The sequence below is a fragment of the Magnolia sinica genome, chromosome 2, assembly GCF_029962835.1.
Source record: "Magnolia sinica isolate HGM2019 chromosome 2, MsV1, whole genome shotgun sequence".
NCBI lineage: Eukaryota > Viridiplantae > Streptophyta > Magnoliopsida > Magnoliales > Magnoliaceae > Magnolia > Magnolia sinica.
Window position 1 is genome coordinate 1,614,609 of NC_080574.1, and position 14,535 is coordinate 1,629,143.

Genomic DNA, 14,535 nt, shown 5'->3' on the forward strand with positions numbered 1-14,535 from the left:
TGACGCTCTTCTCTTTCCCATGAGAGAGAGGAGTGTGGAGAGCGAAAATACGACGGCCACTATCTCTAAGAGGGCCATAGTGTTGAAAAGCTTACAAGTTTAGATAGGTTGGTGGGTTTTGGAATTTATGAGTCAGCAAGGGAGCTTGGTATGCTCAAATGAGAGGGATAAAAGGCAATAGGTGGTTGTAAAAGATGGGTTCCTTAAGAAAATGTTGGAGATGGGTATTTAATGAAGAAGGTGAAGAAGATGTGAGAATGGAGGGAGGATTTTGAGAGAGAAAATTAAAAATTTGAAAGTTCAGAGGGGTGGAAATGAAGGAAAGGTATGGGGTATATGATACCTACGTCCAATAGTTTAAGAACCTCGGCCTTAACCACTTCCTTCATGTTTGGATTTAGTCTACGTTGTGGTTGCTCAGTGGTTTTTGCATTATCCTCAAGATATATGCGGTGAGTACAAATCGAGGGATCGATTCCCTTGAGGTTCGCTATCGTCCATCCCAGGGCTCCTTTATGCTCAATGAGAGTAGATATGAGCATACTCTCCTGTTCTTTCTCCAGGTGGGCAGAGATCACTATCGGGTATGTCTCATCTTGACCTAAATAGGCATATTTCAAATTAGAGGGTAAAGGTTTTAGGTCAAGCTTCGGCGGCTTGAGGTTAGACGGTAGAGGCACTACATCGGTTTGTGGCAATTTTTCAAATTGTGGCCTCCACCAGTTAACTTCAAGTACCAGTGCAGTATCAAGCAAGGTGCACATCTCCCTAATCATGTCATCATTAAAATCATGGGAGTGGGCCAGGCACGTCTCTAGAGAGTCAGAGGATAAGGTTAGAGGTGTCGTATCTTCCACAAAAGAGTCAATCATGTTAATGTCGTGGAAATCGTCATCCTCCTCTAAGTTTCTGCTGTTATTGAAAAAGATATTTGACTCCAATGTCATATTCCCAAAAGACATAGTCATGACACCATTCCTGCAATTGATAATTGCATTTGAAGTGGCAAGGAATGGGCGACCAAGAATGACGGGGATCTGAGTGCTTATGTTATTGATAGGTTCGGTGTCCAAGATGATAAAATCTATAAGGTAGTAAAATCTATCAACTTGGACCAACACATCCTCAATTATCCCTCTTGGTACACGAATAGAGCGATCAGCAAGTTGTAGTGTGGTTAGGGTGGGTTTTAATTCACCCAAACCTAACTATTTGTATACCGCTTAGGGAATCAGATTGACGCTCGCTCCTAAGTCAAGAAGTCCATGATCAATTCGATGGTCCCCGATTACACATGATATGGTTGGGCTACCGGGATCCTTGAATTTCTGTGGCACGTCTTGCTTTAGGATGGCACTCACTTTCTCGGTCAAGAAGATCTTCTTTTGAATACTCTGCCGTCGTTTGGTCGTGCATAAGTCTTTCAGGAAGTTGGCATATTAAGGTATTTGTTTCACAACATCAAGTAGAGGAATGTTAACTTTCACTTGTTTCAACACTTTTAGGATATCCTGAGAGTTAGAGAGAGGTTTTGGTGAAACCAACCGTTAGGGGAATGGAGCAACTGGCTTCTCTAGAAGTTCCGGTTCTAATTTTTGTGGGGCATCACTGGATCCATCATTGTTGTCCTCTTCTGATTCTTGAGGCTTTTTGGGCCTAACCGGAAGAGTTTTATCAATGATCTTTCCACTCCTAAGAGTGGTGATGGATTTAGCGTGCCCCATCTGATTTGAAGAGCTGGGATCATTGATCTCGTACTGCGGTTTAGGATTGGGGAGAGGTTGTGCAGGAAGCATCCCCTTTTCTATAACCGTCATACGAGAATTTATCTTTTGCATAAAATCTGTAATTCCCCGCATTACCTGAGCCAGCTCTTATATGAAATTTTGAACCGGTTCCTCTTGAGGTTTCACTTGATTTGAATTTTGATTGAAGAAACCTAGAGGAGTAGCCGTTTGTCCATTCCTCCAACTAAAGTTTGGATGATTTTTCCAACCAGGATTGTACGTATTGGAGTTAGGTCCAGTAAAAGGTCTTTGATAGTTGTTTACGGCATTATCTTGTTCATTCAACACACCTCGAAAGGCGGGTATTGTAGGACAATTTTCAGTTGTATGAATGTTGCAATCACAGATGCCGCAAACAATTTCATTCACCTTATCCTTCTTTCCTTCCATGGCCTCAACTTTCCTTATGAGCGTAGTCACTTTACACTTGAGATCATCTTCTTCTTTCAAGAGATATAATCCACCTTTCTCCTTTAATTGATTCGGCCTAGACGTGGTGTTCGACTTTGGATAATAGTCCCATGATTGTGTTTTGTCAGCCAAACTGTCGAGGTAGTCCCATACCTCGTCGACATCTTTATTAATGAACTCTCCATTACACATTGTCTCGACCATTTGGCGCATGGAAGATGTCAGTCCATCGTAGAAAAAATTTGTAATGCACCACGTTTCAAATCCGTGTTATGGGCATGAACTGACCAAATCTTTGAACCTTTCCCAACATTGGAAGAATATTTCATCTTCTTTTTGGGCAAAGTTCATGATTGCTTTTCTGAGGGTGATCGTTTTATGATGTGGGAAGAATTTTTTTATGAATTCCCTCTGCATGTCGTTCCATGTGCCAATGGATCTAGGACGCTGTGAATGTAACCACGTCTTAGCTTTCTCTTTTAAGGAAAAAGGAAAGAGTTTCAGCCTAATTGTATCCTCAGATACATTAGGAAAACATAATGTAGCTATAATCTTATCGAACTCTTTCAAATGTAAATATGGACTTTTAGATTCAAGTCCATGGAATTTGGGAAGGAGTTAGATAACTCCTGGCTTGATGTCCATTTGTCCTGTGTTTTCAGGAAAAATCATGCATGAGGGCATACTCACTCCCGCCGGTTGTAGATAATCTCGTAAAGTACGAGGCGGGGGTGCCTGATGTACCTCGTTCTCATCTTGGGTATCCTCCACCCTGGGTGGAAGTAGAGGAGGTTGGTCTTGTAAGACCCGTATTCTAGCCCGTACCGTCCCGTAGGCTTCCGTGGTCCTCCCGGTCAACCAATCCTCCTTCAGTCAAGAGACGTCGAGTGTTGTCACGGGCCTACTTGAGCATGAAACACTCATAGCCCTCAACTAAATTCAAAGCCTAATCCTAAGAAAGGAAAAGAAAATCTAAAAAGAAAGAGAGGGAGAGTTGGAAAGAAATTACCAAATTGAAGCCCCTAAGTTAAAGACCTACAAAATAAAATAAAATAAGTTAGATTCTAAAAAGGAGAGGAACAATCCTTTAAAAGAAAGGTAGTAGTAAACTGATTTCTAAAAGAAAGTGGAAACTTCTAAAATAAATTAGGAAAGTCCTAAACTAAAAAGTAAATTACTAAAAGAGAACTGAAAAATAGGAAGTAGAGAAGGAGCTTACCGAATTAGAAATTTCTATTTTAAAGGCCTACAAAATAGGAAGGTTAGTTTCTAAACAAAAATTCTAAAAATAAATTAGGAAACAAATTAGATTCTAAAAGAGTTAAAATTAGATAGTTACTAGAGAACAAAAATAGAAGGTTAATCTCTAAAAAGGGAAATAACTAACCTAGTTTCTAAAAACAAAAGAGGAAGGTTTCTAAAAATAAACTATTTCCTACAAATAGAGAAATACTAGAGTTAGAAAATTTCTAAGATTTAAACCTTAATTCTAAAAAAATAGAAAAAGTAGAGAAATTAGGAAGGAATTACCAATTTAAGAACTTATGTCAGGATCCTACAAAACAGGAAAACAGGTTAAGTTCTAAAAACAATAGAATAAAATAAAATAAAAACTTTTATCCTAAAGTAAGTAAAATCTTAATCCTAACCTAATTCTAAAACTAATTAATTTCAGAAAAAACGTAGCCGTCAGTCCCCGGCAACGGCGCCAAAAACTTGTTCACTCCCCAAGTATAGGGTTGTGATGTAGTAATAAACTCGGTAAGACCGAGGTCGAATCCACAGGGACTGAAACTTGTACGTTTCCTGAAACTAGGTAGAAATAGAACTAGCCTAAGATGCAATCAAAATCAAATGTAAATTGATGAATAATGGGGAGAGATTAATGTAAAACTTTAAGGAATTCAGAGGAAGGAAACTAGGGATTCAGAGGATCCACTTGTAGAGATCAGGGAGATCTTATGCCTGCATCAAGGATTATGGAATTCAAACTGAACTTACTTGATCTAGTTTTCAAGAGATGAAAGGTATATGAATTAGAATGGATTCCATCACCAAACCATGCCCAGGAGACAAAGTAAACAACAGAAATACTCTAATTACCAACCAACCAACAATGTATGAAGATCAGGAAGGGCACTGTCATCCTACCATGCCCATGGAACAATGATGAACAACAGGGCTTCCTGACTTCATAAACATAGAAAAAAGAGGAAAAAGAAATATTCAAACCCATTGCAAACCCATTGTAATTTCAGTCACAACAGACCATTAAAGACTGAAAAAATATTCCTTTAATAATCAACTTAAAACCAAGTTCAGTTTAGAAATTTAAATTAAACGCATGAAATAGTGTCTCTCATCTCGCTACAGGCTTCACCTCTTAGCCCTAGCTAAGAGGTTTAGCCACACATAAATATGATGAAGCTATATATAAAAAAATAATAACAAAGCAACAAAAGAAATATAACAGGAAAAAAAAAACAGAAAACCTCTTATTTGCTTCACCTTCACCCTTCCAATCTCAGATGCCCTTCTCTCTCTCCTTCTTCTCCTTTTATAGAGCAAGGAGGGGTGGTAGAGAATCAGCAGAATCGACCTGCTGGAGTGCGGAATCATTCGCAGCAGATTCCTCGCGGAACTCTGCTCTGCGCCAGGAAACGCATAACTTGATTGCGTTTGAAATCCGTTTGAGAGGAGGAGTCTTCCCCTCTTTGAGAACTGCCAACGTGGTGAGTGTAAGCACCCCTTGTATGATCGAATGGACGGTTTGGATCGATGATCCGTTCACAGACGGTGGCCCGCAACTACCCGTAACTTCCGGTTTTCCCGGACTCGCGTAAGGCTTACGCGGATGCGCTGACGTGTTCGGTGGGACCCGTGGTGATGTTTCTGATGAAATCCACCCCGTCCATCAGATTCCTCTCGATTTTTCGGTCAGAATGGGCTGGTTTTTGTTAAGTTTTGGCGTGGTCCACAGATTTTTCTCCCTACCGTCCGTCCTGCGTTTAGACTGTTAAAATCCGATCCACGTTTTTTTTCGGAAAAGTCCACCTAGGTGAGGGTCACGCCCTCCCTCTGGACTCAATGGACGGTCCAGATTTATGATTTGGATGCAAACTGGGCCCCACTGCACGGAATCGGCGGACGGCGTGAGTACGCTGTCCGTGTTTGAGTTGGAGAAGAAGACGTCGGTCAGCGTGCGTTGACCGACTTTGAGGAATTCAGTGCACGGCTGGTGCACTTGTGTACTGTGCACATGTGATGCACATGCGGTCCTACGAAGATGTTCGTGAGAAATCCGCTCCGTCCATCCGTATTGTTAGCTCATTTAACGCGTTGAGACCAATTTTCAAGCACATCTAGATAGCAAGCGGGCCCAAAATCAATGGTTTTATGGGCTGATATGTCCGTTGGGCCAATTCCACAGCGATCCAATGGATGAAATTTTACGTGTACAGTTCATTAATGGTCTTCAGGCCACGTATGGAGTTTTGAACTGATCGGATGGTGGGAACCCTATGATCTTGCATTCTGGACACTTTTCAGGCCACTTGAGCTTCAATTCATCGATTTTCTTGGATCCCTGGCGTGCAAATCAGTCGATCTTGGTCTCCTAGGGCCCGTCGCTTGCCTTGGTGACTCTTGAGCATCAAATCCATGCATTTACCACCCTTTTTCAGTCTAGGCTCTTAAACACACCCTGCATTACAAACATGATTAAATCAGCCATTAAACGGTATTATGTTTGTAGATCCAAGTAATAACTGGGATCTAATATACAATATTTGACCCTCAACATGCACCAAATTATCATCCAAACCCGTCGATCAACGGTTTAGAAAGGAATTGGGATCATTTCACATGATCACTGATGCATAAAGGTTAAATTTCAAAGTCAATTTCGCCGATTGGCGAAACTGGGAATCCTACGACTGTTCCTACGTTTCATCGCTCCCTCCTAAGTCAAAGTACGTCAGGATACATCGTGTTACCATAACCCAGGTCCAGTTTAATCCAAATCATGCTCTAATACCAACTTGTAACACCGTGAAAATCGGGGGTCGAGCAAATCTCAACTCCCAAGGTTTAGAACATCACTTATGCAACATAGATAATGATGTTTGAATGTTATCCATATTAATGCATTTAAACATGAGTGAGATTATACTAAAATAGCATATCATACTCTAGAGTTAATGTAATTTGAAAAGCGGAAGACTGAGATAGATATATAAAGTATATAAGTGTTTCATAATCTCTGGAGTATGAGTATGTTACCGGGCTGGATATATACATGTATTGGTTCAAAATAAAGAAATTATCAAATGTAAGGTGTTTGACCAAATCATAAGTCCCTATAAACTCGTCGAATCAGCACGGGGTCTACATAGACCCGCCTGAGAGCTGAACGTAGGAGAACTCTTCCTCCTTACCTATGAAGTCTATTTCAGCTGCATAGATTCCACCATTACCTGCATCTAAACCAGAGTCTGGGTAGTGTTTTAAAACACCGTTCCAAGTGGGAATGAGTAGTTAATTCAGTGGAACTATAAAGCAAAGGTTAACAAGTTATCAATTCAGTCAAGCAGTAATGATAAAGCAATACATCAAACAATCCTAGCTATTCTTATTAATGCAGGGATGATATGTATTAATGATGCATGCCCTCGCCTGCACTCCCTCTGCGACATCATCTCACGATCGCGGCATACACCATTTCCTTTGTACTCAACTCCAGCGTCAAAGGCACATGCAAATGCGGTGCATGTACGTAATTAGCCAAGTTCTTAATTAGACTTATTCATACAGCAGGTTTGAGAAGCTAAGGTACCTCCCTTTAAGTCATTTACGCAAACAATAATTCATCTAGAGTCATTAGTCCTAGTTAATCACATACGATAAGCAAGTTCGTGAGTTTATACCATACGTTGCTACGAGAGGCTCGTCACCTCAACGTAGGCTTAATTTACACTTGAGGTCACTACAACCAATGCCCTACCAACTGATAGTCTATTTTCGAAGGCTCGTCACCAACCCAACTGGGGACCACAACCAGGCTGCACCAATGGACGTCGATAACTGGAATACAGTATCCCATACCACCGTATTCGGCTCATGGGTTTAGGTTGCTCATTACTCACTATGGGGAGGCTCGTCACCCCAGCGTAGGCCGACAGCTTGACCACGGTGTCCCATACCATCATGCCCGGCTCATGAGTCTTAGCGGATCGTGGTACCATAGTTGAAGCGGGTTTTACATTAGTAAGTGGTACCTTAAATTCAAGCAGTAGCGTCCACACATGATAAACACACAATAAGCCAATCGGTTTATTAGACAAATTCAGCCGGTACGAGTGTACGCTGAATTAATCGATATGGTACCACTATCGACAATTATCGTATGACTCGGATTCATCGAACGCATCAAATGTGGCAAGACTAATTCGGCCACTAAACAGGAATTATTACCGATTGCCTGGACTACGTAGTAGTCCCAATCATACTCCAAGTAATAGCATTCTCATATAGTAGTCATAACAGGATTTAGCAACCAACTCATGCATTTCAATCATTTGAGCATTCTATAAATCATAGTGAGCATGACATCACATATGTACGTTTCATACATAAATCATTAAGCCTAATGTAAATTACATAGAGAAATCTATTCGAATCACTAAGGTAATTGAGGATCTCATCCCAACACCTTTAATAAACACATTTCATCGAACAATTACTCATTTAGGCATTTTATCAAACACCTAGACTACACACTACAACATACATGTAATATATTAGTTATAACCTATATTATGGTGAATCCTTTCACAAAGGAGTTGTCACACATACAATGATCATGTATTTTCAATTAACAAGCATGACAAGCATAAATTATAATTCCATATTCATTCAGACATTTTAACAAACACATGAAATGCATTATATTCTACATAATTCATATAGATGTGTAAGACGCTGAAAACGTTGTATCTAGGCGCATGTGATAGCAAACAAGTCAGTCATAAACCATTACTGACATTGAAAGCCATGAAAACCATAATCTAAACAATTACAGTCCGCAGCTTTCGTCGATAGACTCGTATCGAACTTAGTTCAAATACTACGCATTTGTCTACGGCACAACTGCTACCTGAATCACAAAATAGGTTAGCTATTTCGTTGATTCACCTGCTTGGATACTTAAAACAGATTAGGGTTAGGATTTCTTACCCAAGAACGGAATTGGAATCGCTTGTGTAGATAGGTTTAGGGATGATTCGATCTATGGAATAGCAAGGAAGAATCGCTGCAGCAAACTCCAAGGATCTCTCACACTTCTCCTCACTTTCTCCTTCTCTTTCCTCTCTTCCCTCTTAGGGTTTGGAAAATCGTATGGAATGAGAAAGTGGTGGGTTAAAGCCCTTATATAGGCCCAGAACTAACGCAAATGGCCCCAGGGCCATGATATACTCAGGTTATAGCCAAATGGTGGTTGTTTCAGTCCAACGGAGCTCATATGGAGGTCCATTCTCTGCAACTGTCTGGGGAAAGTTCCCTGACATTGGATTTAGACTAGGTTAAGATTTCGGTCCAATCAGATCAGTGGATCGACCGTGGAGGATCAGTTTCAATTCAACAATCATAGCCACTCGATCAGGGCCACAAGTACACTAACATGTGTTGGAAATTTTTCTATATCCGAGGGTGTAGATGGGTCAGAATCTGACGGTCTGAACCAATGATCTAGGTATGATATGGAGTTTCAACTCGCTCCCAAGGGCAACTGGGTTTTGAGATTGATCTTATGTTTTTAGGTAATATAGAGTTAGCGATTCTACTAGTTTTGGGTCTTGTAGTTCGTATAGAAAGCGATTTAAGATAATTTACCAATTAATTCAGTTTAGTACTTTATTAATTTTTATCTAATTTCTACAGAATTTGACCCTTAGTGATTTTTTTTGCCTAAGGTGGTACTCGGGCCTCTGTACCGTCGGAACGTTACAACTACCACCGAGGACATTGGTATGTACTAATGGAGACCGCGCACTCAAATCTTATCTATCAAGGACTCATGACCTCTGTCATCACCAACCAATGTTCTAAAACTTAATTTAAAACCACTACCAAATGAGCTTAAGTATGTATACTTAGGTGAAAATAAAACTTATCCTGTAGTGATCTCTTCATTTTTATACAAGGATTAAGAGATTAAATTCTTGAATGTTTTAAGGGATCACAAAGGAGCCTTGGGCTGGACCATTTCTGACATGAAGGGTATAAGCCCTTCCATATGCACCCATCGGATCCACCTCGATGAGGACGCCAAACCAATTAGATAACCTCAAAGGCATCTCAATCCAAACATAATGGAAGTTGTAAAAAATGAAGTGATCAAATTGTTGGATGTGGGAATCATCTACCCAATATCTGATAGTATTTAGGTGAGTCCAATTCAAGTAGTCCCAAAGAAATCTAGAATAACTATCGTACAAAATTCTAATAATGAACTCATACCAACAAGTGTCACCACTGGTTGGCATGTTTGCATTGATTATAGAAAATTGAACCTGGTCACAAAGAATGACCATTTTCCTCTACCATTCATTGATCAAGTTTTAGAGAGGATAGCAGGTCAATCCTATAGTTTTCTTGATGGATATTCCAGATATAACCAAACAGAGATAGCCCTTGAAGACCAAGAGAAAACCACATTCACTTGTCCATTTGGCATGTTTGCTTTCAAATGGATGCCATTTGGATTGTGTAACGCCCCAGCAACTTTCCAACGGTATATGTTAAGTATTTTTTTCAAATATGGTTGAGAAGTTTCTTGAGGTTTTCATGGATGTCTTCTCTGTATTTGAGAGTAGTTTTGAGGAATACCTCAACAATTTATATTTTGTCTTATCTAAGTGTGAAGGGAAGCACCTTGTCTTAAATTGGGAGAAATGTCATTTCATGGTTCAAAAGAAAATTATTTTGGGCCATGTTATCTCCAAAAATAGAATCGAGCTAGATCATTCAAAACTCGACATTATTGTTAATCTACCTGTAAGACTCATATCGTAGCCCGTACCCTTCCTTAGGCCTCCACGGTCCTCCCGGTCAAATTTCGATGACCCGCGATCTATAATCGGCGTTTACGCGCGACCCTGAGTTGCATCATGTCAATCTGAGTCGGCTCAATTCAAGACTTGTACCCTTGCGACCGCACTATTATCGCGGTTCCGATGCCGCGTATTACGCGCCGATGTGATACCCAGGTCAGGAGATGTGGGCTCACATTCAATTCGAGAAAAATACCATGTTTTGTAATCCTAAGAGAATCTATCACATCAATCACCTCACTTGTCAAAGTACACCCATCACTCAACCCATTACTCTATCCTATCCCCAAGTACAAAAGTAATCTCAAAAAGTCAACTTTCCATTACTTCACCCATCTCTCTCCCCATCACTCCATCACTAACACCCATCCATCCTCTCTCTCTCTCTCTCTCTCTCTCTCATTTTCTCCATTTTTCAAGCAAGCAACCCACGTCCAAGCTCCAAGCTCCATGGATAGAGCTTGTGTGGCCCACCTTCCTACCTCCCATCTCCACCATCCAAAGATCATCTCAACCATTGAAATCGTTCCCTTGGAGCTCTAGAGGCTATGGGCGGAAGAAGGAAGAGGAGATCAAAGGTGGGTGCTTTCTTAGGGTTAGATTTAATTGTTGTATCATGGAGGAACTCATAGTGGCGGAGCTCCTCCCATCATCACCGTTTATCTCTCTCTCTCTCTCTCTCTCTCTCTCTCTCTCTCTCTCTTTCTGTCCCTGTTGTGGCTCACCTTGATGAATGGATTAAGATCCACTGCTACTCGGTAGTGAGGCCCACCTTACTGCTGCCCATTTTTTTGGCAGACCCTAGATGAAGGGAATACAAGTATCAGCCTGATCCAAACTTTGGTGGGCCACGTCAACGTGGGACCCACCAGATGCGGGCGTTTCATCCAGACCGTCCATTCGGGTGGACTGGACGTGGGACCCACCTGGTGCGTGGTGTCCCCCACCAAATGTATTATTTCATCCAGGCCGTCCAGGGCCTGGACTCTGCTCCCTTTAAAATATATATATATATAATAAAATAATAAAATAATAAATAATATTATATTATGTTATATGAGGTGTGCCCACGTGGGACCCACCTCCATGGAAGTGGATTAGCTGAATGTACCTGCCTGGTACGTGTGGCGCCCACAAGTGGGGCTAAATATGATGTATGTGTTTTATCCCACCGTCCAGTGGGTGGGACGGTGGTGATCTAGGCCGTCCAGCCTCACACATGGTGTGGGACCATGTGTTTTATTAAGACCATCCATCTAGCAGTAGATAGTTGCTGCACTGACGTCAGCAAGTTCTATGGGTCCCTCCTTGATGTATGCATTGTAAATCCACATCGTCCATTCCTGGACGGTGCTGGTAGGTCGACCGTAATGTATTTGTTTCATCCACATTGTCTAAACCATTTGGACGATGCTAGACCAGATTGGACGGTACTGTTCAATGTTTGGACGGTGCAGATTTACATGGACAATGTTTGGACGGTGTTGTCCAATGTTTGGACAGTGCTGATTTACATAGACAATGTTTAGGCGGTGCTAATCATCATTACGGTGCCATGTGCCCCATAGAATGATAGTGTACAGTGATACACATGTTGCACCTGCAACTATTGAAATGATTTTAGATGTAATCCAAGCTCCTACTTGAGGCTTACTTTAATATACTTGTGGTCCATCTGTGAGGCCCACCTTGATGTATTTTGTGGCCCATCTGGGAGGCCCACCTTGATGTATTTTGTGGCCCATCCGTCAGGCCCACTGCGATATATTTTGTGGCCCGTTCGAGAGGCCCACTTTGATATACTTGTGGCCCATGAGTGAGGCCCACCTTGATATATTTGTAGCTCATCTATGAGGCCCATTAGTGCGGCCCATTGATGCAGCCCACTTGATGTATATGAGGCCCATTAGTGCGGCCCATTGATGCAGCCCACTTGATGTATATAAGGCCTATTATTGCGGCCCATTGTGGAGCGTATTAGGCACATGTTATGCGACCCATTGATGCAGCCCACTTGATGTATATGAGGCCCATTAGTGCGGCCTAATGATGCAGCCCACTTGATGTATATAAGGCCCATTATTACGACCCATTGTGATGCGTATTAGGTCCATGTTATGCGGCCCATGAGTGAGGCTCATAGTGATGTGTATGGGGTCCTTGTGTGAGGCCATGGGCCCACGATACGTTTGGCTCTATGTGGGTTACTCCTTAGAAGCAATGTTAGTTAAATGTCTACATTGATGGGCAATGATGGTTAAATATCCACGTTGTGACCTTCCCATGGGCCGATTATCGAGGCCGATTCTGATTGTCGAAGCCGATTATCGAGGTCAATTTCGATTATCGAGGCCGATTATATAGGCCGATTATCGATGCCGATTATGGGTGCCAGTTGTGGGTGCCAGTTGTCAATACCGATTATGAGTATGTGACAGCATAGTATCATGATACATGTCCATACACATCATCTGCATGTTTGTTATAAAATGTGGTTGACCATTGCATATGTCATTGGGCAAGTTGTTATGAGACTCCCTGATAGGCAGAGATTGTCTCACATGAGCGCACGGTATGCGCAGAATTGATGCATGACTAGATTGTATGAGTCATATATCTTACAATGTGTGTTGTGATTACTGTATGCCCTATCGACATCAGGGCCTTAGCCTCCATGGGCATGCTGTGGATGGCCAGATAGGACACCGAAAATCTGTTACTAGCATCGGGCTGCTATAAATGGCTCTGTGTAAAAATTTCTAAACCTCTAAGGCTAGGAGACGCCCCAACGTCGAGACCGAGTAGATACATGAGCACCTAAGTGCTGAATACGAGAAGGCTACGTCTCCCACTGTGTTGTGGTTGGTTGGGAAGGGGTGGTGGCATTACCCACCAGAGAGTAGTGGGCATAGCTAGGCTAAGTTTGACCAGCTCATGATTGGGTCCGCTATCGACATGCCGAGTAGATATTAGCTGACTACTGGCCAGGCGGATAGTGAGGTCACTTTCACTTGCATGGTTGCACATCCAATGGGCGACGATTGCATGTAAAGTGTACTAGACCCCGGTGATGATCCCAGAGATGTACGGTACTGATATGTGGACTTATTGAGCAGGAGTTGTATACTCAGCATCTTACTCATTCATTCATTCATTCACTATCCACTCAGGCTGGTGGCGCACAACTAATTTGATATGTGTACATTCTCAATGGTCAGGATTTCAATTGGGGGGCGCGACCAACCTGAGATCAGAAATTTATCACATTGAGTCTGACTATCCAAATTAGGTATGGGACTAGTTTGTATAGAAGCCCCTTGTGATGGACCTCATAGCCTGCGATACAAGTACTATCATCTCGACTTCGCACTCCTGCATAGTCATTCACACTTTCACCATCCTCTAAGCTATCTATAAGCTTATGCACAATAGATGCATGCAGGTGGCGTTAGGTCGTAGCAGCGTTGAGCTTGGAGCGTGCAGCGGTCTTCTAGAGCATTTTCAATGTATGTATTTTCCTTTCAGTACTGTATTCAAATGTTTATATTAGTGGATATGTGATGATGATGTTGCCTTTGTGATTTGGGTAAACTAATGGTTATGCTTATTACGAGTTAAATATACATTGAAAAATCCTCCTTGTAGATCTCAGGATTGGAATCTGGCGTATGGACGCTAGGAGCCAAGAATGGGATAAAACGGAGGCTATCAGCACTGAATTCGGCAATCGAAAATTTTTGTGAGCCCAGTTTCTGAGTTTGGGGCGTGATTACCTATCCCCCCGAACTGTTAGAGATATTAGATCACTTCTAGAGCATATTAGTTTTTATATAAGATTCATCAAGAACTTTAGTGTCATTACTAAACCCTTGACTAATCTTCTTCAAAAGGATGCCTCATTTAAGTGGACAGATGAGTGTGAAAGTGCCTTTAATAAAATTAAGTCATCCCTTACCACTGCACCTATCATGCATCCACTAGATTGGATATTTCCTTTTGAACTAATGTGCGATGCAAGTGATTATTTCATAGGGGCTGTTTTAGACTGCAGTAAAGATAAACGACCCTACGTTATTCATTATGCAAGTAGAACTCTAAACTCAGCCTGAGTGAACTACTAAACAATTGAAAAAGAGTTACCTATAGTAGTTTTTTCTTTGAATAAGTTTAGGTCCTACTTACTTGGATCCAAAGTGATCATTTTCACGGACTACTCGAATTTGAAA

General features: G+C 41.5%; 1 non-coding gene across 1 annotated transcript; it reads left to right on the forward strand.

Moving 5' to 3' along the window:
- The first annotated feature begins 2,460 nt into the window (after positions 1–2,460).
- Positions 2,461–2,567, forward strand: LOC131238218 (small nucleolar RNA R71). Its single transcript, XR_009167626.1, has one exon. It is a non-coding gene; the product is annotated as a small nucleolar RNA R71 (small nucleolar RNA).
- Positions 2,568–14,535: the final 11,968 nt, after the last annotated feature.